This window comes from Columba livia, chromosome W (assembly GCF_036013475.1).
Source record: "Columba livia isolate bColLiv1 breed racing homer chromosome W, bColLiv1.pat.W.v2, whole genome shotgun sequence".
NCBI lineage: Eukaryota > Metazoa > Chordata > Aves > Columbiformes > Columbidae > Columba > Columba livia.
The window spans coordinates 1027561-1041367 of record NC_088641.1 but is presented as its reverse complement, the minus strand read 5'-3'; the positions used below and the strand labels follow the sequence as shown (position 1 = coordinate 1041367).

Genomic DNA, 13807 nt, shown 5'->3' with positions numbered 1-13807 from the left:
TTTTCTCCTCTCCTGCTGCTCGCGTTTATTAAACAAATGTGGGTGACGGCTTTGCACCGCGGCGCTGGCACGCACGGGTTTGTGTGGCCGCCGGCCACGTCCCGGCCCCACGCGCTCAGGGGGGAACCTGCAGAGACCGATGTTGGCCCAAAAGCCACAGCTCGTTTTGAGTGAAACGCTGAGATTTGGAGCAAACTACCCATCCTGTGCCGCTCCCGCCAGGAATCGCTGCCCCACGCTCAGCACACCCCGAACATGAGCTGCCGCCGGTTTTTCCTCATCCCACCCTGTAGGATCCTCTAAGCCCGCAGATCCTGCTCGGTTCAAATGCCTTCCAGATGGGGCTGCTGAACGCTGCATCTTGTGAACGCCCTCAAGTTAAAAAGGGGTCAACTAAATTAGAGAAAAGAAAATAAAAATTACAACATTATGTCATCCCTGAGCAGCAATAGTCTAAAAAAGCAACAATAACAGAAATAGACACGGAGATTTTCTGTTCAGACTCCGATTTCTTTCTTGCTGTTTGTCTGTATGGCGCAGCCGGCCCGGGACAAAGGAGCCGACGCCACCAGCCGCATGGGGACAGTGGCTGCAGGTGAATCTTGCCCCAAAGGGACACGGTTTGCTGGGATGCCGGGCAAGCAGGAGGCAGAGCCCAACCAAACGGCCCTGCTAAAGCACAACTGCTTCCAAAAGGAGCTAAAGAGAGGGGAGAAGAACAAGGGGGGGCTAAGGAGAGGGTGGGACACGGCCACCCACAGCAAGAGGGAACCCCGGGGGTCAAAAGAAGAGGAAAGCAAAGCAGAGAGAAAAGAGCAAAACCCAGAGAGGGGGAAATTGAGTATCTAAGCGGCAATGGGCACAGCAGAAAGACCTCAGTGGTTTTGGGGTGTATTACAGAGGGACAAAGCGCAGGGGGGCGCCCGGGGTCGCCGGCACCACCGGCAGCCGGAGCAGCAGGCACGGAAGGTTGGGCACGGCTCTGCCGTCTGGGCGGTCGCGGGGACCGTCACCAGCCCTGCTGGCGCTTGGGGAGTGCGGGGTGAGGGGACGGGAAGCCGCGCCAGCACACGAGATGCAGCCGAAGCTGCGGAGAAATGAGAAAATTGTGCGTTTTGGAGACGCTGGCTCCATGAAAAGCGATGAGGGGCCGGGGAGGCTTGGTTAATTTGGGTGAATCAACACGACCCTGAGGATGCAGAGGGCAACGGGGAGCGGCAGCAGATGTGACCAGGACGGCAAGAAAACAGCAACGCTGCGAGCGGGCAGGAGCAAAGGACAAAGGACCAGGGCTGTGAGCAGGGAGACGGCACAACGCGACCAAACGGAGCCCACGTCCTGCAGCCGCCGGGATTCAACAGCTGCAGGTGCTCGGCACGGCACAACCAGAGCCCCGGAATGTAATAACGAGGGAGCAGACCAAGAAGAGTGGGAAAACAGAAATAAAAGCGAGCATGGAAAGAACAAAACCGCCACTTGGCCGAGTTCCAGGGGCAGTTTCCATACGTGAATTTTCCCATTTCACGTTACGATAGCAAGTTTTTGGGCGTTTGTTTTTTTTAGTGAAGGTGTTCCTAGAAGAGACAGAGAAAAGGAGGAAGACTGTTTGACGCCCTGTCCTTCTTTCAGGGTCTGCTTTCGAACTTCCTTTCCTCCTCTGCGTTTCTTGAGAACCATTTTGTGTTGGGCTGGGCTTTTTTCATTTCCTATGCTCTGTTTACAAATACACGCAGAGACAGTGAATGCATCAGACATCTGCCTGCGCTTTGCTCTCAAATGTCTCTGCAAGAAAACAGCCTTAATTTTGCAACCTTCCAGTGTTTCTGGTCATAATCTACCTAGCCCAATAATTTAAAGCATATACAATTAATTAGACCGTATCTGCTTGCCGAAGCCCCGACGGTGGGTTGTACCCTGGCATGGGTGTCCAGCAGCAGGGCTGAGATGCTCATTGGGAAAGAGGGGACTGAAGTGGGCGCAGGATGAACTGGGCAAACTGGGAGGGACTGGGACAAGCCAAGGGAAGCTGTGAATGATAGCCCTGGTTTAGGAGCGAGGCTGATGGAGCACCCCCGGGATACAGCTATAAATGACTCTGTTAGCAGGCAGGATGCCAAGCCTGGGTCGGGCGTCCTGTTACACCACAGAGAGGGGGATGCGCCCCCAAAACCACTGGGATTTCACCCAGGAGAACCACAGAAAGGTTTGGGTTGGATGGACCTTCAAAGCTCAGCCCCTGCCATGAGCAGGGACATCGTCACCAGAGCCCGTCCAGCCTGGCTCATCCACCACCTCTCTGGGAACATGGACCCGTGTTTTACCACCCTCAGGGCAACAATTCTGCCTCCTGTGAAGCGGGGACTCCAGGACCACCGGATGCGCAACAACCCCAGCGGAACGGGGGTTCCAGCGACAGGCGGAGAGGGACCCAGCGCGGGCTCCGCGCTCTGCGGGTGGATTGTTGGGAAGAGCCGGGTGCCCGTCGGGTGACGAGGGACGAGCGGGCGCCAGTGGCTTCAGGTGCCGAGACACCATGAAAACAACGAGGAGGGAAAATGTTTGCTTTGTATGTCAGCAGAGATGTCAGTACCCATTAATAAATCTATCTGCTAAATCTACTCTTATTCATGTGGGACATCACCAAGTTAAAGTAAAATAAATTATCTTTAATTAAATGGAATTGTCGTCTTCCTCCTGCTATCATCCCCAATTATTACATCCTAATCAGTCCTTTTGGGAGAAGGCATGAGGGAAGGCTGAAAGGCACATTTACTATAAACAATTTCTCTTTCTGTCAAGAGATGGAAATTTTATTTTAATTATTGTTTAGGCCTCTGATTTTCACCCACTTTCTGATGAAAGGGATTAAAAGTTGGAGATGCCATCATTCAACGAAAGAAAGAAATCTGTTCGTGTCATCGCCGCAGAGCAATTTCCTCCCAGTCCCTCCTACAATTAAAGCCCAGAGCAAGGCAGGAGCAGGCTGCAAATAGGCGAGTCATTTCTTTCAACTTCTTGATGATGATTTCCAGCGGGAGACTGGCCTTATGAAACGTTTGGATGGGAAAGAGGAGCTAAATGCTGAGGCTGGAGGGTGGGCAGGGGGCGGCTGCAGGGCAGCGAGCGCCAGGCCGGCCTACAACCATTGCTGCTCAAGCGCAGCGCTACGGGGCTTAAATAAGGCGTCAGAACCCCTTGAATCTTAGTTTTGGGGGATGAATCGCGCTTGAAAAGCCGCCTGCAAGGCCTCTTAATAGCAGGAGTCTCAGGACGGTGCGAATCTGCGCGGTTTAAACGCGGACACGGGAAATCTGGGCTTGGCTGAGCCTGACTCAAGCTCAGACTTGGTCATGTGAAGGTGGGCGGATTCAAAGCGGAAAGGAAAAATATAAACCCAACCAACCAACCAACCAAAATCCCCAAACCCAAACCAACCCCCCAAACATGGTCTTCTTCCAGAGTTTAGCTGCTAAATAATGTTAATAAGGTATTGTAAAATAGTGCATTTAAAGGCAAGCTACTGATAAATACATCCATTTTGAAAACCTCAGCCTGCTCCATGTGTATCATAAAGAGAAGTGTGCTGCTCAGGCCCCGACGGCTGTTGGAACCGGGCTTTACTCCCTGCCCGCAGGCAGAGCTGTGCTGCAGAGCTGGGCTAACAAAGCCGGCCTAACAAAGCCGGGCGTTCAGCAATGACTTTCACCAGGCTCTCCGCAATGACCGAGCACTTTCGGCTCCATCTTTGGCTCAAGTCACGGCTGAAACGACTGGACTGTTAGGGAAACCATCCAAACGCGACCCAACGTACTTTCAGAGGGCACGTTACGCCCGTCATCTGAACCGTAACGTTCACTTACCAGAACCCCTCCGGGACGTCCTGCTTAAAATAACCCTTAGGGATGATGCACGGAGCCTCTTCTGAAGGGGCTGCTGTTGGACGGCACAAGTTGAAGCTGCACCTCTCTAATTAAACCCGCGGCCCCGCGCTGGTTTTAAAACACATTCTTCTCTCTGCCAATGTTGTTTCCTTGCTTGGCGGCTGCGGAGTCCCCGAGCGCGCCCTGAACAACTGCCGCCCAATTACGGAACAAGAGATAGCTCAGATAATCATGAAATTATTCACCAGAGAGAAAACGCAGATTATGACAAGAAATGGAACGAGGAGGAACCGCCGAGTCCTGATTAATTAATGCGATTTTTGGTTTAATGCACTTTTCGGGGTGTAGCACTGTTTTCATTTAACGCCGCTTTGAATCGCCGCCTACAGAAGTTAAAAAAAAGCAGAGGAAAAGAAAGAAACCACAGCTATACAAGCCTGCTGACTTCTTCTAAAAGAACCAGTTCTAAACTTGTTTACACTACTGGTTCCAAATGAATTCAAGATGGTGGCTAGTTAAAGAAAGGGAGCCCATGCCAAGGCCTGCGATCAAAGAACTTCAATTCAACAATGTTCAGTTTTAATTGACCACTAATTAAGCTACATTAGTCAAAGAAAAGTCTATATCACTTGTGAGTAATGAAGAAAAGAGCTCGTTTAACCCTGTCCTGCCCTCCTCCACAAACGCGGCTTCGCCTCTATCAGCCCTGGAGGCGTTTCTGATATTAATAACAATTTCGAGAGAAAATAAAGCGTCGGAGGAGCGCGAGTGTCCCTGCGGTTTTGTGCCATGAGGAATAAGGGGCGGAAAATCCAGGGAAGGAATCCAGCGGCTACAGATCCATACGGACGGGGTATTGACGAGCACACGTTCATGCCCCATTCCGGATTTCCCAATATTCCCAAAAAGAGGTTTGGATGCAGGAGGCACCGCTACGGCCCTGCAGCTCTTTTGGTGAGGGCCATACTCGCGGCCTTAACTCGCGTTACGCTTTATCCTAATGATTTTTGGCAACAAAACCGCTGCATTTCATCGAATAGCATTTAATGAGTACCATATCTTTTTTCGACATTCTGCCAAGCGCTCATTAAAATGCACTTGTTTTTTTTTTGTGTGTGTGCGTTTTTTCATAGCTATACGGAACCAAAATATTAATGCAAATTGGCATTTCTAAGTTTAAAGCGGTATTTGCATAAGAGGAACCGAAGGCGGCGCGGGCTGAAAGCGAGCGCACAACACAGCGCCGCAATTATCGCCGGCGGAAACCGCCCGCTTGTGCACCGGTGACGGAGCATCTGCCGCTTCGCCACGCCGTTATCTCCCGGCGCCCGGTCCCGCCGAGCAAACACTGGGGCTGATAAACCTGAGACGTACAAAGCACAGTTTAAAAGCTAGGAAGGCGTTTATGCAAATCTGACTGTCCCAACTCAGAGTAACAAGAGGCGTTTGAACCTGCGGTAGCGCTGGAGGATGAGCGTGTTAGTCCAGAGGCACAGGCCAAAGGTATCGCTGCTCTAATAAAGGCCTCATTAGCCGGAGGAATCGCCCTCTCCAAGTAATAGGGTTATGGAGCAGACTCGGTGCTGTGGCACAGCAATACCTCACAGCGGGAAGGAGCCACTGCAAAAGCATGCACTCCTGCCCGTTAGCAAACCGGCCTCGCCAAAGGGCATCTCGGTGGGGAGAAATAAATCCCTTTAGCGATGACCCGGAGCAAGATCTCAAGCATTGCCCTCTTCTTTCTCTCTTCGCATCGCTCGCAGGACAGAAGCAAACTGGAAGGGAATCAGCTCCTTCAACCTTCCAGAAGCACTAAAGGGAGACATTTTCAATCCTTCCCACCTGAGAGCGCTGGTAACTGTGAACACACCAACACACACACTGAAATCTGTATTTGCAGCTCTCCTTTTTGCTTTAGCGAGAGCGCTGGGATCTCCTCCAGCTGGGAGGTTTAGTGCGCACGGATTTAAGCATGTCAGTATTGCCAGCGAAGCCACCACATGCGTGTATGTGCTTACAAGAATCTGCTCTGTGTCTTAGTGAAGATAAAAACCCAACAACAACCAAAAAAACTTTAAAAACATCCCTTTTTCTGCAAATGACAGTTTGCCAGATGTGCCCAAAACCTTGTAAAAGCGCCCTGGGTGTACCCCAGAGATGGACGTGAAGGTGTTTCCACAGTCGCATCCATCCCATTCAAGCACCCCAAACGCCATTCAGAAACGCAGGTGCCGCCGTTCTGCACTGAACTCTCTGAACTCCCCCAAAGTGCTTTCCAGTAAAGAACAGTTGTGTTTGAATGCATTTATAATCTGATTTTAAACAAAACCAAAAAGGGCTGTGTGTTGTGTGCCGGAGCACAGACCGTGTCCTGCGTCCTGCATCCCGCGGCCCGCACGGTACCGGCCACAGCTCGGTCCCCCGGGATCCGGGAGCTTGTCCCACGAGCTAAAAACACCGTGATTTCCTCTCAGATCAAATCCAGAGCTACAGGACATGAGAAGGACGGCTTACGCTGTTATGGTTTTATTTACTGGATCTTTCTTCCCTCTTTTCTCTCCCCCAACACAGTAAACGTCGCTATGAGAAATCGCTAAGGCTATAAATAAGCCAGTGAGACACTGAAAGCAAATTACCATCCTATGAGTTAACAGCACACCACATGAAAGAGCTCGGCCCGGATCTCTGGAAGATGTACAAGCGCTTGCTGCGCATCGCGGCAGATCCCTGCGTGCCATCGCGGCAGAACCCTGCGTGCCATCGCGGCAGATCCTGCGTGCCATCGCGGCAGAACCCTGCGTGCCATCGCGGCAGATCCTGCGTGCCATCGCGGCAGATCCCTGCGTGCCATCGCGGCAGATCCCACGTGCCATCGCGGCAGATCCTACGTGCCACTGCGGCAGATCCTGTGTGCCACCGCGGCAGATCCTGTGTGCCACCGCGGCAGATCCCTGTGTGCCACCGCGGCACATCCCTGCGTGCCACGGGGGCAGAGCCCTGCGTGCCACCGCGGCACATCCCTGCGTGCCACCGCGGCACATCCTGCGTGCCACCGCGGCAGACCCCTGCGTGCCACCGCGGCAGACCCCTGCGTGCCATCGCGGCAGACCCCTGCGTGCCACCGCGGCACATCCCTGCGTGCCACCGCGGCACATCCTGCGTGCCACCGCGGCAGACCCCTGCGTGCCACCGCGGCACATCCTGCGTGCCACCGCGGCAGACCCCTGCGTGCCACCGCGGCAGACCCCTGCGTGCCATCGCGGCACATCCCTGCATGCCACCGCGGCACATCCTGCGTGCCACCGCGGCAGACCCCTGCGTGCCATCGCGGCACATCCCTGCGTGCCACCGCGGCACATCCTGCGTGCCACCGCGGCAGACCCCTGCGTGCCATCGTGGCACATCCCTGCATGCCACCGCGGCAGAACCGCAGCCCCAGCGCTGCGTGTGTGGCACCAGCACAACCCGGCTCCTGCCACAGCCCATCGGTGCAGCACTGCACGTATGTGGGTCATTTCATTTCCTATACCCACAAGGTGCCCCCTCTTGGCTCCGGCAGAACCAGCAGCCCCTCTTCACAAGGCACATGTGCTGGCGGGGGAGACCGCGCTCCCCGGGGATTCATTTATGCTGGATGCTGGGTATGAATCCTCCACAGTCCCAGAGACGCCAAACAGCAGCCACCTTGCTGCTCAAAGCGACCCCCCCTCTAATATACGTGCCACGGTGTGAGAACGGGTGGACTGGGGAGAGAAAAATACTTAAAAATAACAATAATTAAAGAAATCATCCCAAGGGATGGTGGTTATCGGCCCCCGGGACACGGGGCTGAACTGGGACCAGTCACCGTCCATCCAAACTCTGCCCGGAGCAGATTAGCGCTCAGCATTGTATTCTAATGAACCGCCGCAAACAACATGTGTTTAACTTCGGAAATGGTGAGCGCTTCGGAAAACACTCATTTAGGAAGTCAAACAAACAACAACAGCAAAGCAGCCACGCCACTTGTTGTTGTTTTCCTGACAAAAATAGCGAGCGGCAAGTTCTGTCCTGGAGACAGTTGTTATTTATGGGTTCCGAGGCTCAAGCGCTGGGAAAGACAAGGGAATATTGGATTGGGCGGCTGAACTTGGCGCAGCAGCCGGAGCTCCCAAACCCCACCGTGTCCCCGGGACCCCCGTGGCCTCCTGAGCGTCCCCATACCGGTGGCTCCGGTGTGACCACGGGAGGTGACACCGCTGTCCCCATGGGCCGGTGGCTCCTGTGTGACCGCAGGAGGTGACACCGCTGTCCCCATGAGCCATGGCTCCAGTGGGACCACGGGAGATGACACCACTGTCCCCATGGGCCGGTGGCTCCGGTGTGACCACAGGAGGTGACACCGCTGTCCCCATGAGCCATGGCTCCGGTGTGACCATGGGAGGTGACACCGCTGTCCCCATGAGCCATGGCTTCGGTGTGACCGCAGGAGGTGACACTGCTGTCCCCGTGGGCCGGTGGCTCCAGTGTGACCGCAGGAGGTGACACCGCTGTCCCCATGGGCTGGTGGCTCCTGTGTGACCATGGGAGGTGACACCGCTGTCCCCATGGGCCAGTGGCTCCGGTGTGACCATGGGAGGTGACACCGCTGTCCCCATGGGCCGCTGGCTCCAGTGTGACCGCAGGAGGCGACATCACTGTCCCCATGAGCCATGCCTCCAGTTGGACCGAGGGAGGTGACACCGCTGTCCCCATGGGCCGGTGGCTCCGGTGTGACCATGGGAGGTGACACCGCTGTCCCCACGGGCCATGGCTCCGGTGTGACCGCAGGAGGTGACACTGCTGTCCCCGTGGGCTGGTGCCTCCGGTGTGACCATGGGAGGTGACACCGCTGTCCCCGTGGGCCAGTGGCTCCGGTGTGACCATGGGAGGTGACACCGCTGTCCCCGTGGGCCAGTGGCTCCGGTGTGACCATGGGAGGTGACACTGCTGTCCCCATGGGCCGTGGCTCCAGTGTGACCGCGGGAGGTGACACCGCCGTCCCCAGGCCCTGCGGATCAGCTCACGGTGCCAGGTCCCAGTTTCCAGCGCTGCCCCGTCTCTTCTCCAGGTGTTACCAGGACAAGCAGCTGCTGTCACCGGAGTTTCACAGCTGTCCCCAAACGGCACGGGGGCTGACACACAGACACGACAGCAGGCCAGGGCCCTCCTGCTTCCTTCTGGAAACAGGGTTAATTCGGATCAACCTCCAGGCCAACGGCCACCGCGAGGCTGGGGGTGCGTTCATGGAAACGTTTGGAGAGACGCAATAAATACCAGGTGTTCAGAAATGGTAGGAACTCAAATCGTCCCGTAACTCCACACGTGTAATTGCCTGAGCGCCTCCACCAACCACCACTTAAAGGACATCGATAGCTTCATCATTCCTTCTGCAGCTCGTTAGCCGCCTATTTTATGTGGGGGCAAAGCGACACTTCAGAGCAGCTGAACTGGAATATTTCTTTATTCCCAACCAGCAAATTAAAGACTGGAAGAAGCAGGGAGCGCAAGAACAAATACTTTGCGAAAAGGCAGAAGGGGAAAGAAGTTTTAGCCTTACCTAGCTGGATTCTCACCTACAATAATGCGCTCTGCTATATTATGGCTATTTTATTTTATATATTTATATTGGCTTGCAGGTATCAGAGTGCAATATTTGCATGTTATTTTGTAAGCTGTGCAAGATTCCAGCAGCCTGGTAATCGCTCAGCTGCAAAAACGAGCTGCAGCAAGAAGCAAAGGGAGACTGGAAATGGGCTGGGGGTCCCCCATGTCCCACCCCGCACTAAACCCCGTCACGACAGGTGCACCGAATCAGCCTTCTCCCCCCGTTCAGCTCCTTAATGCCATTAGCAACGTCAACATTCCTGCAATTTCGATTGCCAAGTCAATAAAATAATGGGGTGCAGAACTTATCCTTTTTAATTTTTTAAGTAATACGTTTGATTATTTTAATCACGTCGGTACTTAGCTGAATGGGTTTAAATATGCATGTTACATCAATTTGGTTTGTTTTATTCATTAGAAAGCCATTAAGTAATTTGGCATTATTCTTTAAAAAAAAAATAGGGGAAAAAAAAGGGGTTGCTAGATATGGTGGCCGAGACCTTTTCCATGCGGGCGTCCTTAGGGATGAGTTATTTGTGCGCTGCCGCCAGCACGGATTTTGGGGGAAAAATAAATGCAACGCATAGGGCTAATAGCAGGATTTCATAGTGCGGATCCACCGGCTGCGGGATGAACTCAAAGTGCCATTGGAAACGCCGCTCTGGGAGCAAAGAGCCGTCCTGAGAGCGGCCAGGTTTGTTTTCACCACGGCCGCCCCCCGCAAACCCGAGGTGACAAAGGGACGTTGAGCCCTGGCCGGGCTTGTCCCGGGGTTGTCCCCGTGTGTCCCGCCGCACACAATGGCAGCAGCTGCGCCACAACCGGCCCCTCCAATGACCGGCCCGAGCGGGACTGTGGCCCTGGGACCCCCGCTGGATCGGGGGCAGAGCCCCCGTGTCCCACCCAAAGCTGCTTCTCGTTACAGCCCCAGCGGTGCTGCGCACACGCGTCCCCACGGCCCCGCTCCCCGCACGCACCTCGTAAAGCTCTGCAGGTGCGGGACGTTTCCTCCGTCCAACTTGGGCCTCTTTAGCTTCCCTCCCTCCTTTCTAACATCTTTTCCTAAGCATTATTAATTTTCTAAGCACAACTCGTAGAGAAAACAGCTAAAAAGCAAAGCTCAAGAGTCAGACTGAACGCAACAAATTGCAGGGTCTATTTGGAGCTGTGTGCACGCCAGTTTAAAATGCACAAGGAAGGTTTTAATACATGGTTTGCTCGGCACGCTGCGATTCATGTGGACGGCTCTGCCTGGGAAAAAGCGCAGAGGATCCATGGCTTAGGAACCCAGAGAACCCCCAGCACAAAGGGGCAAATCCCTCGACGCCCATGGGTTGATTCTGCAGCCAACTTCTGACTTTACAAGTGCCTTTGATTTACAAGAGATACCGCTATAATAATACTATGCTCTACATAGATATTATAATAATACTTTTGCAGGAAAAGCAAAAAAAAAAAAAAAGCAGAAAAACGAGGAAAATTAAATAAACGCCACCCCCACAAAACCAAAAGCAAAGCCACGAACAACAAAAGCCAAGGGAAGACAGATCAATTGGGTGAGCTGAGACAAGCGCGACCTGCCCTGAATTCGGCAGGAGGAACATTCCCCGGCGCGAGCTCGGCTTTAGGGCCGGACGATTCTGCCTTGCCACGGCGGCACAAAAGCAGACGCTCAATATTTGGCGCTACCTGCTGGGGTGGGAGAATGCGGCTCCCTAATGAGAATGCGGCTCCCTAATGAGAATGCGGCTCCCTAATGAGAATGTATCCCGCGTCTCAAGGGCCGGGCCGCGGCGCGAGCCCCTTCCCCACAACGCCGCCCCGCAAGCGCCGCTGGCAAGCACGGCGGCACAGGGCACGGGGAATTGTCCCACGTATTAAAACCCCGTTATGCAATTTGGAAAGAATGATTTTTAAGGCGGCTTTTAATAGGTTGTTTGGGAAAAAAAAATACCAGAATGGTTAAAAGATGCACAAACTGGGCAGCAAATGGAGCAGCCCTGCAAGGTGCACACACGTCAGATTTCTCTGCAGAGAATCAGAGCACAAGAAGGAAGGTAATTGTGTGTAGGTATCTTGTGCTTGTAGCAGCTTCCCCCACGCTCATCAGGCTGCAAAACTTCACTTAAAAAGCAGAAAAGGGAATAAAAACCCAAATTCCACCGGCAACACAGCATCGTAAAATCAGAAAGAAAGTGGCCGACACCGATATTCGCTTTGCAAAATCAACTCCCTGTGCAAAAGCAGCAAATCCACGTCTCCAAAGTGCCACGGCAATTTTACAGTAAAGCAAGTCTAATGCAAACCAGATTTATACGGCAACAGGAAACAAACAATTCTTCTGCACAATTTCCTGTAGATCAATTGGAAAGGTATTTAAAGACTGCACCAGGCATTAGATCTTTTGTTAACCCCCCCGGCCCTGCCCACAAAAAAGCAGCTCATAATATTCGCTATGATAAGATGTCAACACCCGACCATCATCTGCCATGTCTACCGTCCATCTAGAACCCAACGCCACTCGATTCACAATTCCTTTTTGAGATAAAATACACCCCGATCATTCCCGAACTGGCACAGATGAGGAGGTGAAGTTCACTCCCCATCAGCATATGCAAAGCGTATTTAAAACTAAGATTCGGCTTAACATCCTGCAAGAAGACTGAGCTTTACTAATCGCCGCAATCTTTCAGCACAACGCGGCTTTGCAAGCACAAGGCCGCGCACATTCCCATCGTGTGCGACGGAGAAAGCAATCGGACCTGCCAAAAGTCCATTTTAATTCAATAATTAGGTATCCTGAGCCTTAAAAACAGCGCAATTTGCTGCAATTTGCTCTTTCTCCCTTCCCCTCCCCCAGGATGGAAAAGACAAAATCACTGACTGCATCAAAATGGGCATGCACATATATAACTAGATATATTGTTTTATGCACCTAGCTATAACTCACTAAATCCTGCTGGTATCAGTAGGGAGCCTACACGATTATATTAATTTATGGTATAAACATACAGCCCTTCGGTGAACCCCCCAAATATTGGAAAAATCCTGCAGCTCTTTTGGCTCCTGCTCCCCGTCCTGAGCAGAGGGAGCATTCTTCTGTCCATACGTATGTACGGACACATATGGATTTCCAATCACGCAGCCCCAGCTCCCCGTATGTGGATGCGCTGGGCTGAAGGGGCTGTAAATCCAGCCTTGCTCTGTTCCCAAATCCAGCCCTGCCCTTCGGAAGCACTTTCAATACCGGGGAACTTTTGCTGATGGATATTGGGGACGATGCGCAGCAGCGCTCCCGACGTCCCAGCGAGCGGAACGCTGGCGCTGCTTTCAGCAGCGATGAACCCCAAACACGGGGCTGAATTCCTGCCGGCCCAGGCAAAGGGTGCAAGGACAAGCTCGGTTTTGCCATTTCTCCTCAAAAAAAGGGAGCTTTCCCGGAGCCGGGTGCCATTCACAACTCCTCACTTGTCATTATTAAGGGTGGCACATGGAGTTATTGCACTCCCCGGCCTGGCCCATCGGCAGAACGATACCATGGAGCATTCATCTTCATCGAGGAACTTTATGGAGTTGAAAAGCCTTATAATAAGAATAGCAGGCGGAATGTAAACAGGAAAAACTCATTAGCATTTACTTTTTGTGATTTGATGACTTGACAAATAACTATTTCAAAACAACTAGTTTGAGAGATGGGTTGAAGCTTGTTAGGATAAAGCAAAAAGAGCAATTACAATAATTATAGGTTTCCCTATATGATTTAACACATGCGCATGGCGGGAGCTGATGATGTGATCTTAAGACACCATTAAAAGAAAATTTTGCCACTTTTGTTTTTCATTTCCATTTGCAATAATTTCTTCTTTATAGTTCCATGCATTTCAATATATTGCCTATGACCAAATAATACTTTATTAAAACCTCAGGGAGATGCAGTTGCGGATAAGCAATTGTGAGGATGGATTTCGGCAGCGACCCCGCATCCCTCCCCTGGCAGGTAACGTGCAGATCCCAACACCCCCGCCACTCGGGAGCGAGCAGCCAGGCTTGCCCAAAACCCGGCTCATTTCACTGCTCCCAACGGCATCTGAGCGTTAATAGTTAATCACAGACACAGCACATTTCCAACTCCTCGCTAAAATGCCTTTTTTATAATATTTTAGGGCAAAGAAGTGAATCGAGAGCCCCGTGTTTCCACAGCACGCCAGTAACGCGGAGCGTGATCGGCCAGCGCCAGCTCGGCTTCGCACTTTCCCCCGGCAGTTTTGCTATTGTTTTAAGGTTTTCTAACACAAATAGAG

General features: G+C 52.6%; 1 protein-coding gene across 37 annotated transcripts in view; it reads right to left on the bottom strand.

Annotated features, from left to right (window-relative positions):
- The window catches only part of LOC102098165 (transcription factor 4), a 175873-nt gene that overhangs the window by 41948 nt on the left and 120118 nt on the right, over nt 1–13807 (bottom strand). The window lies entirely within an intron of this gene.